At 45.2% G+C, this 21,185-nt stretch overlaps 1 protein-coding gene across 1 annotated transcript in view; it reads right to left on the minus strand.

Annotated features, from left to right (window-relative positions):
• The window catches only part of LOC142567978 (tachykinin-like peptides receptor 86C), a 600,605-nt gene that overhangs the window by 31,219 nt on the left and 548,201 nt on the right, over positions 1–21,185 (minus strand). The window lies entirely within an intron of this gene.

The following is a 21,185-nucleotide window of genomic DNA, read 5'->3' on the forward strand; positions in this document are numbered from 1 at the left end:
TACCCACACTCTTCTAACCAACGGCGATTTAAACCTTCAGTCGCCACAAAGAAACTTTCACCGAAGACGGCCTCCAACCGCAGCCAGCTTTTTCCTACCGAAACTGTAGAAATGGGTCCAGCAAATATGGTTGCATTAAGAAAGCAAACACAACCGTGTCACTAAAATGCATGATTAAATCAATCATTGGTAAAACAAATTACAAAGCATTTTTGGTAGCTCTCAGCTCAGGTTAATATATTTTAAAGAAATCAAAACATGAATGTATCTGCGTCATTCGAAAAAGTAAATTTTCAGAAGGCTTTCCAAGGCGGAGAGGGGGGGAGGGTGATGAAAGGCTGGTTACAACTAAAACTGGACACGTGCTCTAACCTTTTGAGAAACGCTGGCTCAAGAGACCATTTCAAGCCAACAGGCAATGAAACCAAGAAGAGTAATCGGGTAATTAGCTGTGGTTGAATTTGAAATGTCGAAAAATATATGGAGGGGGGAAGGAATGAAAGTGGACGGAAAGATAGCCGGCCGCCGGTGGGGACTGACCCCCAAAAGAAGTCAATGTTTTCTCCGGTGGGCACTGAACCGATCGACGCAACCAACGGTCCTATTTACCCGTATGTTTTGCTTGGCTTCAATTCTTGTAGGCTTTATATGGTCGTCATTAACGAAAATCAGGGCCATCTGATGCCTTCTCCCCTTTACTTAAGAGAGGTTGGTCATATGTTGAGCTGCGCACTAAGACGCCTAGGCACGTAGACACTTCACAAAGATTGTCCTTGCCGCTCTGCTTCGGAGTGACTGAACACTACTACGTCATTTTCGGCCTTGTAATTAACACTTTTCACAATATGCACTCCTTGCTCACGCAAAATTTTGTCCTTAAATAAGTACACACTCAATACCTCTTTGGCTGATGTATGAGGAGCAGTGAAAATAACGAATATCTTGTACCTCGTTTCACACAATACCCGAGAACTTCACTCCTATTTAGTGATTGCTTCAAGTATGCTTTGAAATGTGAATACCGTTCTAATCAGCTTGATTTAAATGCCGAACATGCAATATTAAAAAAAGCATGTCATGTGGGGATGCCATTTGAAATCACACAGCCCATGGTGATGGTGTGGAGTAGATTGAGGCAGGAAATCGGGTTTCTTTATGCGGGCAACACGGTAGCTAGCGTGCTCAAAAAATGTGAAAAATGCCGAGTACAACTGACCATTGGATGAACATTTAATCGTAATCTAGGCAAGCAGTTAGTACTTTTCAATTTTACCTAAGCAAGTGTATCATAATAAGTGCTTAGCTGGCTTGGGAATCCTGATTTCAAATCCGCTTTTGAAAAGCTTTACTATTATTTTCAAATTATTTGGCTATTCTTGTGAAGTTATTTCGGTGCGACCTCTTAACTGCCGCAGAAAGAAAGTACTGGTCAGCTTAAGGGATCGTTTGATTGATAATCAATGAACAAAACATGCTTTTTTTAGCCAGCCTCCCTACGTTTGCAGAATTCATGCCGACGCTGTTGTGTAGCGTCGGTGATTAGCAACCAGTATGGAACTGATGATTGCCCTGGCATTTCTTGTGCCGCTTTGGCGTGGACTGCCACGAAGACCTCAGCCCTGTGAAAGGAGTTCCTGAAGATACCATGCGGTTCATCAGTTCAGCCCCACACTTCAGGTTCACGTATTGTATGCATTGTATTCATGTTATTCATTCTTTATATTCATTCATTGTATTCTAAATAAATCCTGTTTTATTTTCTCGCTAAACCCTTAACGAGTTTCACCGTTGGTACTCCGCTTCGCAATGTAGTCACCGAATTTCCGCTATATCTTACAGTCACTATATGTAATGCGAAAATTAACATTGCAAAAGTCTGCTCAAGTCTTCAAATCAGGGATTCAATCCAGATGCTCCGTATTTATTAAATAATAGCTCGTAGAGCCAGCTGATTCTAATTAAGGGCTAGTTCATTTTGGGGAAAAAGTGCAACCGTAGTTATGAAAACAAGAAGTTTAGAGCATAGGGCAGTGTGACCAACAATACTGAATGACACGTTAACGCGAACAGGCATTGCTCTTTCTTCAGTGTTCAGAGAAGAAAGGCGCAATTTAAGTGTGTCGAGTGCAAAGTCTACATTGGTGTTCTGAGAATCGAGAGAGGTCACTTGGCTGAAATGTTTCATGGCACTGTCATTGATAAAACTCCATAAAGAAAGACCGATGTATTTTAAATAACATTTGGTTATTTGCGCGTTTGTATTATTGAAATAAAATAGCTGGGATGGTGTGTGTGTGGGGGGGGGAGGAGGTACATGCAGGGAAAGCATTCATGGCAAACCCTGCGGGAGCAGCTGCGGCAAGAACCCTGTCTCTCCCGTGGGGCGCACATCTCGTTTTGCGCACAGCGGTGGGCTGTCCCGTCTTAAGGCAATAAAAATCAATCGCTGCGCACCCCCGGCGGGGAGTGCGCGGAAAATATACATTGAAAAGCGCACAGCGGTGAAATTGATTTTCCTTAGCGCGGGATACATATTACTTCTGAATATGCGCTAGGGCTTATTATGTCACTCGTTTTTTCTGCTGACTTTGCTTTTGTTTTGCCATGAATAGAAGCCGCACAGAAGTAGAAGGCCTCTGAAAACTATTTATTTAACATGCGGTAAGACATTCTCGAAAAGACAACAAAATTTTTTTGTACCCGAATATCACGGATGCAAAACAACGGAAGAAACAGAAATAAAACAAAAACACAAAAGCAAGTGATATTTACGATACTTTGCCTGATACAAAGCATTACTTTATGCCTCCTCATTTAAGTTAATGAGTGAATATTGTTTTCCAGTGCTCCGCTGCCCTGTGTGCTGTCACAAAAGCTGACATTTAACGTCATTATCGACGCTCAAGTAGCTGCTCATGACCACAGAAACCCCATGTGGTTTTACCGTAGCTAGTAGTCACTCGCTGGAAGTCGGCCAGTGCGAGCAAGTACTCGGCCGAGTAGCAGGCCCGAAGTGCGGAAGTTAGGCCTCACTAAATTAACCATTCTCGTTGAGCGCATCTTTAACGCGACAGCGTTAAGGAGCTCGTGTCGCAGATAAGCCGGTGTCGTCGGCGTCGGTGTCGGCGGCATTGGGCGTGAGCGATAAATCCCTGGAGGCACTTCATGAATAAAAAAACAACTTGCAAGATGGGCTGGGTGGGAATCGAAACAGGGTCTCCGGAGTGTGAGACGGAGACGCTACCCCTCAGCCTCGAGTTCGATGCTTCAAAGCGGTACAAAAGCGCCTCTAGTGAATGCGGTGTTGGCTTAGAAACGAGCCGTACAAAGTTATACTGCAGTGTATATCGGTAATTATGAACATGTAACTTAAAGAAGTCGCATTTACACGAGTAGCGAAGTGCGTTTCCGCTACATTTCTTCTGCGCTTTCCGCACACGCAGAGCCATCTTGCGGCAAACACAGAAGACCCCTCCTCTAAATCTACGGCGCTGCCCCGACAAGTGGCGCGCCATGCGCGCATTGGGGGTACAACAGGTATGAGGTACTGAGAGGTATTTGGAAGGGAGTAATGGTGCCAGGGCTTACTTTCGGGAATGCGGTCCTGTGTTTAAGGGCAGAGGTTCAGTCAAGACTAGAAGTAAATCAGAGAGCTGTGGGAAGGTTAGCACTAGGCGCCCACGGGAAAACCACAAACGAAGCTGTACAGGGGGACATGGGCTGGGCATCGTTCGTAGCACCGGAAGCTCAGAGTAAAATCCTATGCGAAAAACATCTGAGGAAATTGGACGATAACAGGTGGGCAGCTAAGGTGTTTAAATATCTATACAGAAAGAACGTTGACTTACAATGGCGGAAAAGAACTAGGAAGCTAACCAGTAAGTATGCCAGACACGAGGACGAAGAAAGACAGAGCATTAAACGACAGGTTAAAAACGCGGAAGCTAAAAATCGGATAAATTCAATGGAAAAGAAGCATAGCGTGGAACTATATCGATACTGGAAACAGCAGATCAGGAAGGAAGCGTTTTATGATAACTCAAGTGGCAATGCCCTACTCTTTGAAGCTAGATCAGGATCAGGATCAAGCTAGAACGCGGAGCTATAAAAAGAAATTTAACGAAGAAGACACATGGACTTTGTGTGGTAAATATGTAGAAACAATGGAACATCTCATACTAAAATGTGATGGTATCAAGCCCGATGTCGATGCGGCCACAGCCACCCTTCCTGAGGCCCTAGGGTTCAGAGATAATAATAGTCATGTAAATAAATATGCGGTGGTAATTAGCAAAAGGCGATCGGAGGATTGGTGGCACAAAAGCAGAGCGGTGACATAAGGTTAAAAGGGTAGGAAGATGTATTTAAAGAAAATCGAGAAATTCAATAACACACAACACAGATAAAAATAAAAGCCAAAATAAAAATCTGAGCATGGTGGCAACTGCCATCGCCCCGTTTAAAGGGGACGCTTCTACCTTCCATCCATCCACCCGGGGCTGTGCGGGGACCGGTACGAGGCGCGTCGCGGCCCGGACACCCTCTGCCCTGACGACGCTTCGCCGTGCTCCCTCACGGGTTGCACAATCAAGCGTCCTTCCTTTCTTTAGATCCCTATCTGTCTATCCCTCTGCCTGTGCCGATCACGACGTTAGGCTGGCGTACATCGTTTCCCCCTCCGAGACACCAAGTTCTTTGGTTCGTTCCGCTTGCTCAGGAGCACGTTTCGTTGCCGCGCCGAACGCTGCGTTGCTCGACGCTCACCGCGTGATGGATGGGCGAAAAGTCCGATGCGGGGCGCCTCGCAAGTGATCGCTGCGCCGTAGCGCATTGTCTTACACCCCTTGGCGGGTCGACGGGAACGCTGTCGCGTTCCACTCTTGAAGGCGAAGCTTAAGCGTCCTCCATTTTTTTTTCATTTGTTCTACGGCAAATCCGCCAATTGTTCACGCAATGTTTATTATATCAGCAAATTCGGCTTAACCGATACGTCTTGAAAGCAGTCTTGTTTTTTTATATATATATAGAACTGAACAAATATCTTCACAAAATTTATTCACTGTTTGCAACTGGGTGCCGTTTCCATGAAACACTTTGTGGAATCCATCGGTGCTGATAAAAATCCTCGTTTCTAATACAGCCCATTCGGCTTAACCGATACGTCTTGAAAGCAGTCTTGTTTTTTTTATATATATATAGAACTGAACAAATATCTTCAGAAAATTTATTCACTGTTTGCAACTGGGTGCCGTTTCCATGAAACACTTTGTGGAATCCATCGGTGCTGATAAAAATCCTCGTTTCTAATACAGCCCATTGTAAACGAACTGCCGCAAGCACGGTCATGCAATACGCCGACTGGCAAAGCACCAAAGCGGCTTGCGCACAATACTGTGAGCATAAAGTACTGTTCGGCCCAGGGCCAACAAGTCCATAGTCATTGAAGCCGCGAACATATTGGTCTAGAGGTTTTGTCTGTCATGCCTATTTTTTGTGTCATAATCATCATCAGCAGCAGCATCATCAGCCTGGTTACGCCCACTGCAGCGCAAAGGCCTCTCCCATACTTCTCCAACCACCCCGGTCATCTACTAATTGTGGCCATGTTATCCCTGCAAACTTCTTGATGTCATCCGACCACCTAATTTTCTGCCGCCCCCTGCTACGCTTCCCTTCCCTTGGAATCTAGTCCGTAACCCTTATGACCATCGGTTATCTTCCCTCCTGATTACATGTCCTGCCCATGCCCCCCCCCCCATTTCTTTTTCTTGATTTCAACTAAGATGTCATTAACTCGCGTTTGTTCCCTCACCCAAATCTGCTCTTTTCTTATCCCTTAACGTTACACTCATCATTCTTCTTTCCATAGCTCGTTGCGTCGTCCTCAATTTAAGCAGAACCCTTTTCGTAAGCCTCCAGCTTTCTGCCCCATACATGAGTACTGGTAAGACACAGCTGCTAAATACTTTTCTCTTGAGGGATATTGGCAACCTGCTGTTCATGATTTGAGAATGCCTGCCAAACGCATCCCAGCACATTCTTATTCTTCTTATTATTTCAGTCTCATGATCCGGATCCGTGGCCACTACCTGCCCTAAGTAGATGTATTCCCTTACCACTTCCAGTGCCTCACTACCTATCCTAAACTGCTGTTCTCTTCCGAGGCTATTAAACATTACTTTAGTTTTCTGCAGATTAATTTTTAGACCCACTCTTCTGCTTTGCCTCTCCAGGTCAGTGAGCATGCATTGCAATTGGTCCCCTGAGTTACTAAGCAAGGCAATATCATCAGAGAATCGCAAGTTATTAAGGTATTCTCCATTAACTCTTACCCGCAAATCTTCCCAATCCAGGTCTCTGAATACCTCCTGAAAACACGCTGTGAATAGCATTGCAGTGATCGTATCTCCCTGCCTGACGCCTTTCATTATTGGGATGTTGTTGCTTTCTTTAGGGAGGACTACGGTGGCTGTGGAGCCGCTATTGATTTCGTAGTGCCTCCATGATTGCTGAGGTTTCTACCGAATCAAACGCTTTTTCGTAATCAATGAAAGTTATATATAAGCGCTCGTTATATTCCTCACATTTCTCTATCACCTGACTGATAGTGTGAATATGGTCTATTGTTGAGTAGCCTTTACCGAATCTTGCCTGGTCCTTGGGTTGACAGAAGTCTAAGGTGTTCCTGATTCTATTGACCATTACCTTAGTAAATACTTTGTAGGCAACGGACAGTAAGCTGATCGGTCTATAATTTTTCAATGCTTTGGCGTCCCCTTTCTTATGGATTAGGATTATGTTAGCGTTCTTCCAAGATTGCTGTATGCTCGAGGTCATGAGGCATTGTGTATACAGGGTGGCCAGTTCTAGAACAATGTGCCCGCCATCCTTCAACAAATCTGCTGTGACCTGATTTTCCCCAGCTGCCTTCCGCTTTTGCACAGCTCCCAAGGCGTTCTTTACTTCTTCCGGCGTTACTTGTGGGATTTCAAATTCTTCTAGACTACTCTCTCTCACATTATCGTCGTGGGTGCTACTGGTACTGCACTCTGTAGAATTCCTCAACCACTCGAACTATCTCATCCATATTAGTAATGATATTGTCGGCTTTGTCTCTTAACGCATACATCTGATTCTTGCCTATTACTAGTTTCTTCTTCACTGCTTTTAGGGTTCCTCCGTTCCTAAGAGCATGTTCAATTCTATCCATATTATACTTCCTTATGTCAGCTGTCTTACGCTTGTTGATTAACTTAGAAAGTTCTGCTAGTTTTATACTAGCTGTAGGGTTAGAGGCTTTCATACATTGGCGTTTCTTGATCAGATCTTTCGTCTCCTGCGATAGCTTACTGGTATCCCGTCTAACGGAGTTACCACCGACTTCTATTGCACACTCCTTAATGATGTCCATAGGATTGTCGTTCATTGTTTCAACACTAAGGTCCTCTTTCTTAGTTAATGCCGAATACCTGTTCTGTTGCTTGATGCGTAATTCCTCTGGTTTCCCTCTTACCGCTAACTCATTGATTGGCTTCCTATGTACCAGTTTCTTCTGTTCTCTCCTCAAGTGTAGGCTGATTCGAGTTCTTACCATCCTATGATCAGTGCAGCGCACCTTGCCGAGCACGTCCACATCTTGTATGATGCCAGGGTTAGCGCTGAGTATGAAGTCTGTTTCATTTCTAGTCTCGCCATTTGGGCTTCTCTACGTCCAATTTTGGCTATCCCGCTTGCGGAAGAAGGTATTCATTATCCGCATATTATTCTGTTCTGCAAACTCTACTAGTAACTCTCCCTTGCTATTCCTAGAGCCTATGCCTTATTCCCCCACTGACCTGTCTCCAGCCTGCTTCGTGCCTACCCTGGCATTGAAGTCGCCCATCAGTATTGTGTATTTTGTTTTGACTTTACCCATCGCCGATCCCAGGTCTTCATAGAAGCTTTCGACTTCCTGGTCATCATGAGTGGATGTAGGGGCGTAGACCTGTACGACCTTCAATTTGTACGTCTTATTAAGTTTCACAAGAGGACCTGCCACCCTCTCGTTAATGCTATAAAATTACTGTATATTATCAGCTATATCCTTATTAATCAGGAATCTGACTCCTAGTTCTGGTCTCTCCGCTAAGCCCCGGTGGCACAGGACGTGCCCACTTTTTAGCACTATATATGCTCCTTTCGTCCTCCTAACCTCACTGAGCCCTATTGTATCTCATTTACTACCCTCTAATTCCTCCAATAACACTGCCAGACTCGCCTCACTAGATAACGTTCTAACGGTAAACGTTGCCAGGATCAGATTCCAATGGCGGCCTGTCCAGGCTCTCAAGTCTCTAAATTTGTTAAGGCAGTTTTTTGCGTGCGTACCATGGCCACACACGTTTGTTTCCCCTTCCGTGTCTCTACCGCGGGTGCGCTTTAGAACCACGGCACTGCAAATATGTTCGAGCAATTTTCCTTGTCCTTTTCTTTTTTTCCTCCCTTAAACTCGCTCTCCTAACTACTACACGCAGAAACAAATGAACAGCGCTCGAATTCAATCCCATAAATGTTATATATATATATATATATATATATATATATATATATATATATATATATATATATATATATATATTATAGTACCGAGACCGATCAAGTTGTCCAGCGCTGTTTATTCCAAAAAAAGGCAACGCCCCCAGCTCACGCTCGAAGAAGTAGAAGAACACGTAAGATGATGATGGGGGGCTATGTACAAATGAAAATAGTGCTTACACTCACTTCGTTAATAGTGCTTACACTAACTTCCTCCCGTCATGGAAGCGGCCAGCCTGGCCGCAGTCTATAGATTGTCTAAACGGGGAGTGAAGGGCTTCATCCGCGAGACGTGAACAATTTCGGCATTCCGGCGGCGCCGGTCAGTGACGGAGTGTACTGGGCGGTCGAGATAGTTCACTGCAGATGTTTGCTGCACAACGGTGTATGGGCCAATGTAGCGTGGAAGGAACTTCTCACAGAGGCCTGGGGTGCGGACTGGAGTCCAAAGCAGGACTTGGTCTCCAGGGAGAAAACGTAGGTCACGGCGTTTGTTGTCGCAGTAAAGCTTGCGCTCAGCTTGGGTAGCTTCTGTGCTTTGCCGGGCGATTTGACGGCAATGTGCAACTCGGGCAGCAAACTCTTCTGGAAGCGACTTGTTAGGCGAAAAAGAATTCTCCGTAGAATACGGTGGAAGGAGATCGTCCGTACACAAGGAAGAAAGGGCTGCAGCCGGTAGTCCGTTGAATAGCAGTATTATATGCGAATGTCACAAAAGGAAGAATTTTACCCCAGTCAGTGTGGTCAGGACGGATGTACATGGAAATCATGTCAGACAGCGTGCGGTGGAAGCGCTCAGTAAGGCCATCGGTTTGCGGATGATAAATACAAGTAGATTTGTGGACGGTATTAGTGGCCCGAAGAACTTCCTCGAGAGCATGTGAAATCACTGGTCACTGAGAAGAACGCGAAGAGCCCCGTTGCGCAAGACGATGGCGCGCAAGAAAAAGTCGGCGACCTCAGAAGCGTTGCCGGATCGCAGGGGGGCAGTCTCGGCATATCTTGTTAAATGGTCGACCGAAATGACAATCCAACGGTGACCGGAGGGTGTCAACGGCAAGGGACCATATAAATCAATGCCAACAAATCCAAAAGGTGCGTCCGGGCAAGGGAGAGGTTATAAGTAAACCGGCAGGAGGGGATGTCAAACGTTTGCGGTGCTGACATGACGCACAAGAGGCAATGTATTTAGCTACCGTTGTGGATAGGCCAGGCCAGAAGCAGCGGGTCTCTATGCGGTCGTAAGTCTTGTGGAAGCTTAAGTGGCCAGCCGATACGTCGTCGTGAAGTGCCTCTAATGCCCGCAAGCGAAGGCAGCGAGGTGGAACTGGGACCCACCGGTGACCTGTTGGGTGGTAAACGTAGCGGTGTAGCACGCCACCTTGAAGGAGGAATTGTCGAAGTTGGCGTCGCAAGCGGCTGTTGGGTGGTTCGGCGAACCCACTAAGGCGATCCATGAGAGCTCGACAGTAGGAGTCGGCCCCCTGAAGCGAGACGAAATCAGAGCGTGATGAAAGCGTAACTTGATCCAGGGGCGTTATCGATAGTTGGTGTGAGGCAGGCGTAGCATCGGAACGACGTGGTGGGGAAGACGACGGCGCGTTACCGGGAGAGAGTGAGAGTGGGCAGCGAGACAATGCGTCTGCATCATGATGGCGTTTTCCAGACTTGTACGTTATAGTGAAGTCATATTCCTGCAAGCGGAGTATCCAGCGTCCTAAGCGTCCTGACATGTTTTTCATTGATGACAGCCAACACAGAGCATGATGGTCGGTGACGATGGTGAAGTGGCGGCCGTAAAGGTATGGGCGAAATTTCTGAATCGACCAAACGATAGCCAGGCACTCTTGCTCTGTAATGGTGTAGTTCCGCTCAGCTGGAGAAAGTGTTCGGCTGGCATATGCTCTTTAGATGCTGTATTACGTTGCAGAAGTACTGCGCCAATACCTTGTGCGCTTGCGTCAGTATGAAGTATGGTGGGGGCTCGATTATCGAAGTGGCGAAGCACTGGTCTGGAAGTAAGATGCCGCTTAAGAGCTTCAAAAGCCGACTCGCAGTCGCTAGTCCACGTGAAAGAGGCACCGGTAACCAGTAGCTTGTGTAGAGGAGCTGCTATTGCTGCGAAGTTGCGTACAAATCTACGAAAATATGACGCCAAGCCGAGGAAACTATGTAGATCTTTCTCTTGCTGGGGGCGAGGAAACTGGAGAACGGCACTAATCTTTTCGGGGTCAGGCTGGATGCCATCTTTTGAGACGACGTGACCCAACACTTTTATCCATTTGCTTGCAAATTTGCATTTTTTTGTGTTGATCTGGAGACCAGCATTCGCAAGGCACTTGAGAACTTCGTCTAATCGATGAAGATGTTGGCTGAAGTCAGACCAAAAGATGAAAATATCGGCATGATGACAACAGAGGCATGTCTTCCATTTTAGACCACGAAGTACGTTTTCTATCATGCGCTCAAATGTGGCAGGAGCATTACAAAGGCCAAAAGGCATCACGCCAAATTCATAAAGGCCATCCGGTGTAGCGAATGCGGTCTTTGTCAGTCTCGTTAATCGGAATTTGCCAATATCCTGATCGAAGATCAAGGCTGGAGAAATACTTCGCCCCTTGTAGTGCGTCCAAAGCGTCGTCAATCCGAGGTATTGGATATACGTCCATGCGTGTGTTCTTATTGAGCGCTCGATAATCCACACCAAAGCGAACGGAGCCATCTTTTTTCTTTACCAGGACCACGGGAGACGCCCATGGGCTAGATGAAGGTCGTATTATCTGCCGCGCAAGCATGTCAGCAAACTGTTGTTCAATGACCTTTCGTTCGGACGGCGATACACGATAGGGGCGTCGTCGTATGATAGCGGAACCATCGGTTTCGATGCAGTGTGTAGCCGCAGGAGTTTGGCTCAACACAGGGGAACAGCTATCGAAACAGGCTTCGTGTTTTGCCAAGACCACCATTAAGGCTTCGGACTGCGCGGCTGTTAGGTCAGAAACAAGAACGGCTGGAGGAGGGAAAGAATCATCCAAACCTGAGGTTGGTGCTGGCGATGAAGAAGGGCAAAGCATGACTATAGAGATAGGTTGAGTGTCGGCGAGGGTTGCCACAGTCATCCCTTTGGGCAGCATTACAGGATCTGGGGTCGTGTTGCAAGCAGACAGAAGGGCGCGGCCGCGTGACAACCGGACGAGACAGGTGGCAATGAGAATTCCGCGAGAAGTACAGCGGGAAGAAGGGGCGACTAGGGCGTCTCCGTCGGCGATCTGACTGGATGTTACGGCTACAACGTCTTCGTGACCAGGACGCAGGACGTAGTCTGCAGCGATGGCCAAGTTCACACATGAAAGTGAAGAGTCCGCAACAGGTTCAAGCTCTGTATCCGTGATGTGGACAACTTCCTCTCTACATGATATGACGGCTGCAGCAGAATGTAGGAAGTCACAACCCAGTATAAGTTCATAGATACACGTTCGAAGGATGATAAACTCGATGTGGTGGCGTATGCCGTCGATGAGAACACGAGCAGTACACTGTCCGTCGGGGTGAATGAATGCATTATTAGCACCATGCAAAATAGGTCCAAGATAAGGCGTTTTTACTTTACGGAGCCGGGAACACAGATCACTCCGAAGAACAGAAACGGCGGCACCGGTATCGATGAGAGCTGACGCGGGAACACCTACGACAGTCAAAGAAAGCATGTTGGCCGGGCGAACAGCAGGAATTTTTGAAGACCGATAACAAGCAGTTTCCCCTCCAAAAACTGCAACAGTTAGTTTTCCGAGTGCTGGTCGACAAAATGGGAAGTGGGGCGAAGCGGTCATGTAGAGCGCCGGTAAGGCGATGGAGAATGACGTCTGGCCAAAGGGGAACTATGAGGCAGATTGGGAGCCGCTGGAGGAGACGGAGAACGCTGTTGAGGGAACGAGTACGATCCGGGATAGTAGTGGTCTGATCGGCGAGTGCGGTCTCTTTCGTGCTCAGCATAGCCTCGTCTTTCATCCTGCTGGCGACGGCGGCAAAAGCGAGATATATGGCCGCGTATACCGCAGTAAAAACAAACCGGACGAGGTGGACGCCACTGAGGGTACGATGGCGCAGCAAGTGCTCTGGTTCCCATCGAAGCCAAATGGTCATAGGAAACGCCAGTAGTCACGGAAGTCATGGTAGGGGTGGGTAGCGAAACAACATCCGCGTAGGTAGCTGTGGAGCGCGCTACCGGAGCAAGATGCGTCGTGGGTGTAGTCATCGCTGTCAACTCCTGCTTTACGACCTCGCGCAAGTCGAAGGTGGGGGTTGGCGCGCAGGCAGCAGGTCGACGCCTTAGGTCTTGTAGTTGAAGCACTTCGCGGATGATGGTGCGGAGAAGAGCACGTTGATTCCACAAAAGGAAACGCCCCCAGCTCACGCGCGAAGTAGAAGAACAGGGAAGATGATGATGGCTATGTACAAATGAAAACGACGAAGTACGTTAATAGTGCTTACAATATATATATATATATATATATATATATATATATATATATATATATATATAGAGAGAGAGAGAGAGAGAGAGAGAGAGAGAATTATCAGTCATAGCACTCGTAGTACAGCCCTCTGGGCCGTTCTCGTTTCGAAAGTAGTCATATTAGGGTTATTATAATTAAACAAAGGTATTTCGTTCGCGTGAGCAGCACACCTTGGGATAGTTACTTGGCCTAGCTTCCCACGCTAAGCGTGCCACGCCCGCCGCGCCCGCCTCGCACCTGCTTAAGCTTTTCCTAGTCTCCAGAGCCACTCGATTCCGCTCGATTCAAACTAAACAATGCCCGCGCAACCTTGGGCGATCGGAACCCACGTGATCTATGCCCGGCCGGCTGAGAAGGGTGCTTTGAACCGACCACAGAGCTCCACGTCTCAGTAAGGCGCCTGGTTTATTCTCTTGGGACGCCATCCTCTCGGTAAGCGCGGAGATTATCTTATATTCCATCATCTTTTAAAATGTTCAATACTTAGAAGCATTTATGTCGGAAACCATACTTAGTACAAGGGAATTTCCCATGTCTCCGTAATTTCCATTGTCGTATTCGAGTGCTGATTGCCGTGTTATCTGTTGATAACGTAACCTTTTTCTCAAGTCTGTAAATTTATTAAGGCAGCTTTTCGCGTGTGTACCATGGCCACGCACGTGTACATCTCCTTCCGTTTCTCTACCGCGGGTGCGCTTTAGAACCACGGCGCGCAATTATGCTCGAGTAATTTTTTGTCTAGATCACTATTAAGATAATAAGTGGCTGCAACAGTTTCGTCCTGTAAGATTGACACTGCACGTTATTTCTTTCCCTATTGAAGCATTGATATCATTCCGTTACATTTATTATGTTACTTTTTGTCTGCGATCTCGTATCTGTTTCTTCGTGCAGGTTTTGGGATGTCCCCGAACTTGCTTAATATTTCTTTTCTTCACATCAGCAGCATGCTAACTTTCTTTCATCGTTGCCACATGAGAAAAGTACAAGTATTTAGAAATTTTACAGTGTAGCCGTCGCCATCCCTTGCTGCCAACGTCCCCTGATATAATCATGTCAATGAAAATGCCAATGACCTTTTTTAAAGGTAGTGCAATTCCGTATCCGATTCGCGGCATGTATGCCATCTTATAACAAATAAACCCGCCTAGAAAGAAATGCCAATCTAGTTATTCAAAAATACCACGAGGCGAACTCTCGACCATGAAAACTTTAGGTTGGGGTGTACAATAACCGCACTTTGGCGCCTTACCGCTATAAAACAAACACGCAACCTGCGATAGCACATAGTTGAAGCTTGCCAATAAATATACCGGAAGAAAACCCACCTGTACGCAAGAGAGTGTTGATACACTTGCTGTTAGGACAGAGTAGCACGACTTCACAGAGAACGCAAGAAAACAAGTGGTGTTCAACTATTTTCAAAAGTATAGAGTATATGATGAAAAAGAAACAGTGCAAGTTTTTACACGGATGAAGAAAGAGTAGGGACACTCCAGTGCTGACCTCGCAACTAAAGTGTCATCGAAGAATCCTAGTTCGCCTAACATACTATTGCTTTAATGTAGATTTAGCTTGAGTCTTCACCACGCAGAACCATTTTGTCAGCAGGAAACCAGGAAGATGCCAAAAAATAATTACACACAAAACAGTGGCGTCAGGAAAGTAAGGAGCGTCATCACCTCGAAAATGTTCACAAACGGCTGGGATGAATTTCAAAAGAACAATGCAAAGGTAGCACGATGAACATGCAGCTATGCCACATGTGCTGCAGCGCTTTGGCTTTCTTATTGACGCTTGTTCAGATTAACACGAGAAATTAAGGTTGCCTTAGGAGACTGCTGCAACGAACATATTCTAGGCGTTATTTCGAAGGTTACTAATTTCTTTATCTGTTACTTATTCATTTTGTGCTTATATTAGGCCGTCAACTGTCACTCAACCGCGCTACGAATGGAGTCTGCGAACGTTACGAACTATATTAGTAAATAGCGACGCTGGTAATTTGGCGCCAAGGGTTTGCTTTGCAGATTACTTGAATTGCGTCGTCCACATATGTTTGTGACAGATATAAGCAGTCTCGAGCGAAGGTTTTCTTTTTTCTTTCCCGCGAGGCAACATTCGCTCACAGAATAATAGTCGCCTTGAGGGGAGCTTGAGATACATACGAGGGTCGTTAGGAAAGTAGGTTTCATCATTTATTTTCACACGGAAACTTTATTGCCAAAAATACACACACTATAGCACCATCAACTGAACACCTTGCACTATTTCCCCACGTAGCCACTGCCGACGTTGAGATGTTTGTCGTAGCGTGAAACCAGTTTGAAGAAACCACTTTGGTTAAACTTGGTGCCCTGCGATGCAAGAAATTTTCGCACAGCCTGTTGCACCTCAGGATCGTTTTGGAAGTGACGTCCCGGGAGTGCGACGTTCAATACAAGCAATAGACGCCCATTCGTACCGGATAACATCACCCACTGGTGACCACGTTGTCGGCACACGTCTGTCTGCCATCATGATTTGTACTCGAATAACGTCGGGCACGCTGGCCGGCTGTTACTCTCTTCTTCTTCAGCGCTCTGCGCATGCGTCATTCCAGCTCTGTTGGCGCTCCTTCCGTCGTTGAACCAGCGACGGGCGTGGACACTTATGGCGAGTGTTTGTTTCACCTGGTGCAGCATCTACTCTTTAAAAAAAATGATGATACTTTCGGAACGTTCCCCGTATTATACGGCACGTTAAAGAGCGATTATAAATCGAATTATATATTTCACGCGCAATATACATGACAGCAGTGCTCCTCAGGTGTATATATGGGTCACAGCAGAGGATAACGCATAAAGGAAATGTGCACAGTGTAATTAGTGTTTAAGAAACTTGATAAAGGAGAGAGTATGCGCGCCTACTCAGGTGAAAAATAGGCGTCGCCATGTTATGTATTATAATCCTATTATAACAGGCAATATAGGCAACTCAGCAATCAGTGGATTATAACCACCCTCTCTATACGACATCCGTGAATTACAAAAGGGCAATTGAATGAGTAGACATAACAGCAGTCCTTGACATATTACAAAGTGAAAGCGTACTGGAAGCATACCTGGATATATGAACAAACACCTCTAACGATTCGACATAATCCAAGGTTCGACAAAAAGGGGTCAGGCGAGAGTTGAGCATTGTGGCAATGTTTAACCCACCTCTTTCTTTTGTTGTACTTAGGCGAGACCCAGATTTTTTATTGCGACAAGGGTTCCACAGCTGCCCTATATTGCCACAATAAAAGCGACAAAAAGAAAAACGATTAATCTATTAGTTTTATTCCCGTCAGTGTAACACTAAGCGCAATATAATCATAAACGTCCACCAACTAGCCCCGTTCATTGCCTTACTAAACGATTGAGAAATAGGTCACAAAAGAAGGCACAATTTTTTCGATGCTAGTCGCTACGTGCTTAGAATTTAAAAAAAAATTATGTAGTTTTACGTGCCGAGACCAAGATCTGATTGCGAGGCACGCCGTAAAGGGGAACTACGGAAAAATTGGACCACCCGGAGTTCTTTAACGTGCAACTCAGTCTAAGTATACGGTGTTTTCGCGTTTCGCCACCATCGAAATGCGACCGCCGTGGCCGGGAACCCTTCCCGCGAGCTCCATGCTTAGCAGCCCAACACCATAGCCACTAAGCAATCACGGCGGGGTTTGCAATGATTTCATTGGGACGAGGGCATGATCGCCGCTGTAGCTCAACGGTACACGTGGTTTCGGCTCCCTCCGGCGTCAAGTTGTGTTTTTGCGCACTTCACTTTGTCCTTATTATTTCTGCATTTCGCTGAAGAGGGCAACTTATTTCCACTCTGCTTTCATTCACGTCGTTGTCCGTTTACTTTATTTGGCCAACATGTGTTTATGTAACAAAATAAAAATGGCATCCAATCCACGCTGTGAAGGTGGTTGCACAGCGAAGCTGTAAACGAGAACCATTACCCATTGCGACGTGGGTTGAAATTATTCGCTTGGCGACATGAACGTGCACTACCTAATTATTAGCCTAAGACATTTCGACGGCCTTCGACTTAGCTTACGTCACAGCTTCGTGCTTCGACAAAGAGTGAACGAAAGAGAGAGGACATATTCACCGCGCCTCGTATGCACGCTGCTCTTCAGGTGTCCGCACAATACAGGGTGTTTCAGCGAACACTTTCAAATATTCATAAAAATAAGCTCTTCGAGAAAAAAAAGAAAAAAAATCTTCAGAAGGAGACTGCTAGCTGCGGCGGCCGCCACGAGGTATCACATACGGGCTAATTAGTTTTCTCATTACTTAACCTTCACTTATGAACTTCTTAATTAGGAAAATTTGGGATCTATTGTCAATCGTGAGTTTGCAGTCACGGAGAAGGACGATGTCATATCAGTTTTTAAAACAAAGAGAAAGTCGTCGTCTAAAGCCCTGAAACGCGGCAAAACCTGACTTTTTTTTTCTGCTCAAAAACGAAGCTCGGCTCTTGAGGAGCGCCGCAAGTCTTGAGCAAAGACACGTCCGCTAGTGGCGCGTTGCAATGAGTGTGGGGGCCAAGTCGAAATGTACGTGCTATTTTCCCTAACTAGGAAGCCTCGACGCTCAGCAAACACTCTAAAAACAGTTGCACCCTTTGGGGTGTATATTTGCGACACAACGATAATCTTTATTTGTCTTGTCCGCATTTTCTTTCTTTAACGCGGCTCCGGTACCTTCCAGTAACGAACAGCATGCGCGTTATCAGCATGACATAGCATTCCCGACAGGAAAGTAACGAGCGCAACCTTTTCAAGAAAGGAAATGCGGGCACGACAGATGACGATTATCGTTGTGTGGCAAATAAAGACTCCAAAAGGTGTAAACTTTTCTTAGAGTGTAGGGAGCAGCCAGGGTTATCTTTTGCTTACTCACTCGACGGAAGGCAGAGGCTAGTCATCGCCGACTTCGCAGCTGTCGATTTTATTATGGTGTTATGCGCTGGCGTGGCGCTCTGCCAGTGCAGTTGCCTCTGAAAGCAGTCCTTTATATTCCCATTCTCATTACGCTAGCTTCGTTGAAAGAATAAAGCCACGCTTTTGTGACAGTACAGAGTTTTTTTTTTTTAGCGGAGCCGGTATCGTGACATGCAACTCTTAGGAGTTATTTTATTTATTTATTTATTTTCAATACTGCCAGTCCCATCAGGGACCATAGCAGGTGGACATACAGAAATGAAATACATGGTAATAAACGTGCACATACAAATTGCGTCCCAATAAGCCAAACAAGGAACGTAAAGGTACAAGGCAAGAACACATAAAAAAACGTCAAATATAGATATCACATTTCTGGGAGACATGCGCAGCAATACAGAGAATACATCATGAAAAGGACAGCAAACGGGAACAAAAACAATAGTAAACACCTTAACGATAATCAGCATGGCTTACAAGAGTTGCAAAGCATGTTATGTGAATAAGAATGCGTTACTGATTGCTTGATATTGATTCTAACCGTGATGTGAACTGAGATAATGAGTCTGCAAAATGACTGAAAAATCGACGCTATTCCATTCCCTTATAACGAGGGGGAAATAAGAGTACATGAATGTGTCATTATGGCATGAATATTCTGTTAATGCGGGTACATCTTTATGTCTCGATGATCGTGACTGCGAAAAACATATGTATTTTGTTAGGTCTATCTTATAATAGTTGTGAATCAAGATAAATAAAAATTTGAGCCGTGCTTGCTTCGCTCTTGATGAGAGCGTCGCTAAACCCGATATAGCCGCAAGGTTAGTGGGTGAATCTGTGCGCTTATACTTGTAAATAAACCACAGCACTTTTCGCTGTACTTTTTCCAGTTTCATTATGTTAGTTACTGAGTGGGGAAACCAAACTGTGTTAGCGTACTCTAAAACCGGTCTAACGAAAGTAGTATACGCGAGAAGCTTAGTCGACGTTGGTGCGAGGCGGAGACATCTTCGGAGATAAAATAGCTTGCGTAATGCCTTCGAGGTCACGTTCGAAATGTGCGCGTCCCATCTCAGGTCAGAAGTTAGAGTGATGCCTAAGTCTTTATGCTGGTGAACTTTCTTTACCATTGTGCCGTTAATAAAGTACGGAAAGTCGTAAGGTTATTTTTTTCTTGTTACCGTAATGCAAACTGATTTAGTTGTGTTTATCGTCATTTGCTATTTTTTGCACCATTCATTTAGCTGGTCTAGTGAGTTGCTAAACGAAACATGATCTTCGTAGGTGTTAATTGTTTGGTAGATGATGTAGTCATTAGCAAACAGTTTGATGTTACAGTCAATATTTCTGGTTATGTCGTTAATGAAAATTAAAAATAACAGTGGCCCCAACACGGATCCTTGGGGGACGCCTGATGTGACAGGCACTGTCGCATATTCCACATGCTGAAATAGTACGAATTGTGTCCGGTTTGTTAAGAAATCTCTTACCAAGTCTAAAATTTCCCCTGTCCCAAGAAAACCTCGCAATTTTGTGAATATTAATGATTTACCCAGTAGCGTCTCATCTAAAATCAGACTATTTGCAGACGATTGTGTAGTTTACCGATGTGTAACAAGTAACACTGATAGCCCCTTACTACAAACTGACCTGGACGCAATAAGTACATGGTGTTTCTAATTGGTTAATGCCATTAAATATTTCTAAAACTAAACTCTTGTCTTTCACCAATAGGCCACGAATTCTAACCACCTATTCCCTTGATAACAACCCTGTGGAACTCGCAACTACTTACAAGTACCTTGGCATCAATCTTCAGTCAAACTTATCATGGAATAATCATATTAATCTTACCCTTGCCTCTTCAAATCGTACTCTCGGACTTATTAAACATAACTTAAGAGAAGCCCCAATGCATGTTAAAAAACTAGCATACACAACATTAATTCGTCCTAAACTAGAATACGCGTCTGCCATCTGGGATCCCGAACAAACTTATATCATCAGTAATATCGAAGCCTTGCAGAACCGTGCTGCGCGTTTTATATTTTCACATTATTCACGTTACACCAGCGTCACCACGTTAAAAAATAAAGCTGACCTGGACAACTTAGCACTTCGCCCTAAAATTTCTCGCTTAACACTTTTCCATAAGCTTTATCACCATCCATCACTTCGCGATGATTTCTTTCAGTCACCAACAGTTATTTTTCCACGCCGTGACCATCCATACAAAGTCAAACGCATTAACTGCCAGTCATCCCATTATGCATATTCGTTCTTACCTCGCACAATAACTGAATGGAACGCCTTACCATCAGTCATTGCCACGGAACCAGACTTGACTAAGTTTCAACATTTAATTCGCTCACGACTTGTCGACTAATCGTATTATTATTCTTTTTTTGGTACTTTTACAGTGTTTTCGATGTTTGTTGCTGTTTTTCATTGCAGTTTGCCTTATGTTCTCCTAATATGTACTAATGTTTTCTCTGTAATAATTGTTACCTAATTATCTTGTATATTACCTATGTTTCACTGTATTATTACTTCTGTTACACTCTCTTGTTTTTAGTATTTACTAACTAATGACCAGTGCTTGTGATTGCCCCCCCCCCATTTAATACCCTCGTAATGAGGGCCTTTGGGGGTATTTTGAATAAATGAATAAATAAATAAATAATTTACTGTGGCATACGCGATCAAATGCTTTCGAAAGGTCTAATAATATTCTATCAGTCTGGCTACAGCTGTTGATGTTAAATGCGAGATCATGCACAACTTCCGTAAGCTGCGTGACCGTTGACAATCCATGGCGGAATCCGTGCTTGTGTGGCGTTAATAAGTTGTGAGTGTCAAGAAAGTTTGTTAGGTGTTTAAGTATGATATGCTCGAGCATCATGCAAGCGGTGCTAGTGAGAGATATTGGTAGATACTTAGAGGGCAATGAGGTGTCTCCTGTTTTGTGTATTGGGATGATTTTCGCATTTTTCCAGTCATCGGGTAAGGATGACTGTGACAGGGTTTTTCGAAATATGAGGCCCAAGTATCGGCTGCACCACTCTGTGTATATCTTTAGAAAATGGTTTCGAATGTCATCTGGTCCGCATGAT

The sequence above is a fragment of the Dermacentor variabilis genome, unplaced genomic scaffold, assembly GCF_050947875.1.
Source record: "Dermacentor variabilis isolate Ectoservices unplaced genomic scaffold, ASM5094787v1 scaffold_15, whole genome shotgun sequence".
In the NCBI taxonomy this organism is placed as follows: Eukaryota; Metazoa; Arthropoda; class Arachnida; order Ixodida; family Ixodidae; genus Dermacentor; species Dermacentor variabilis.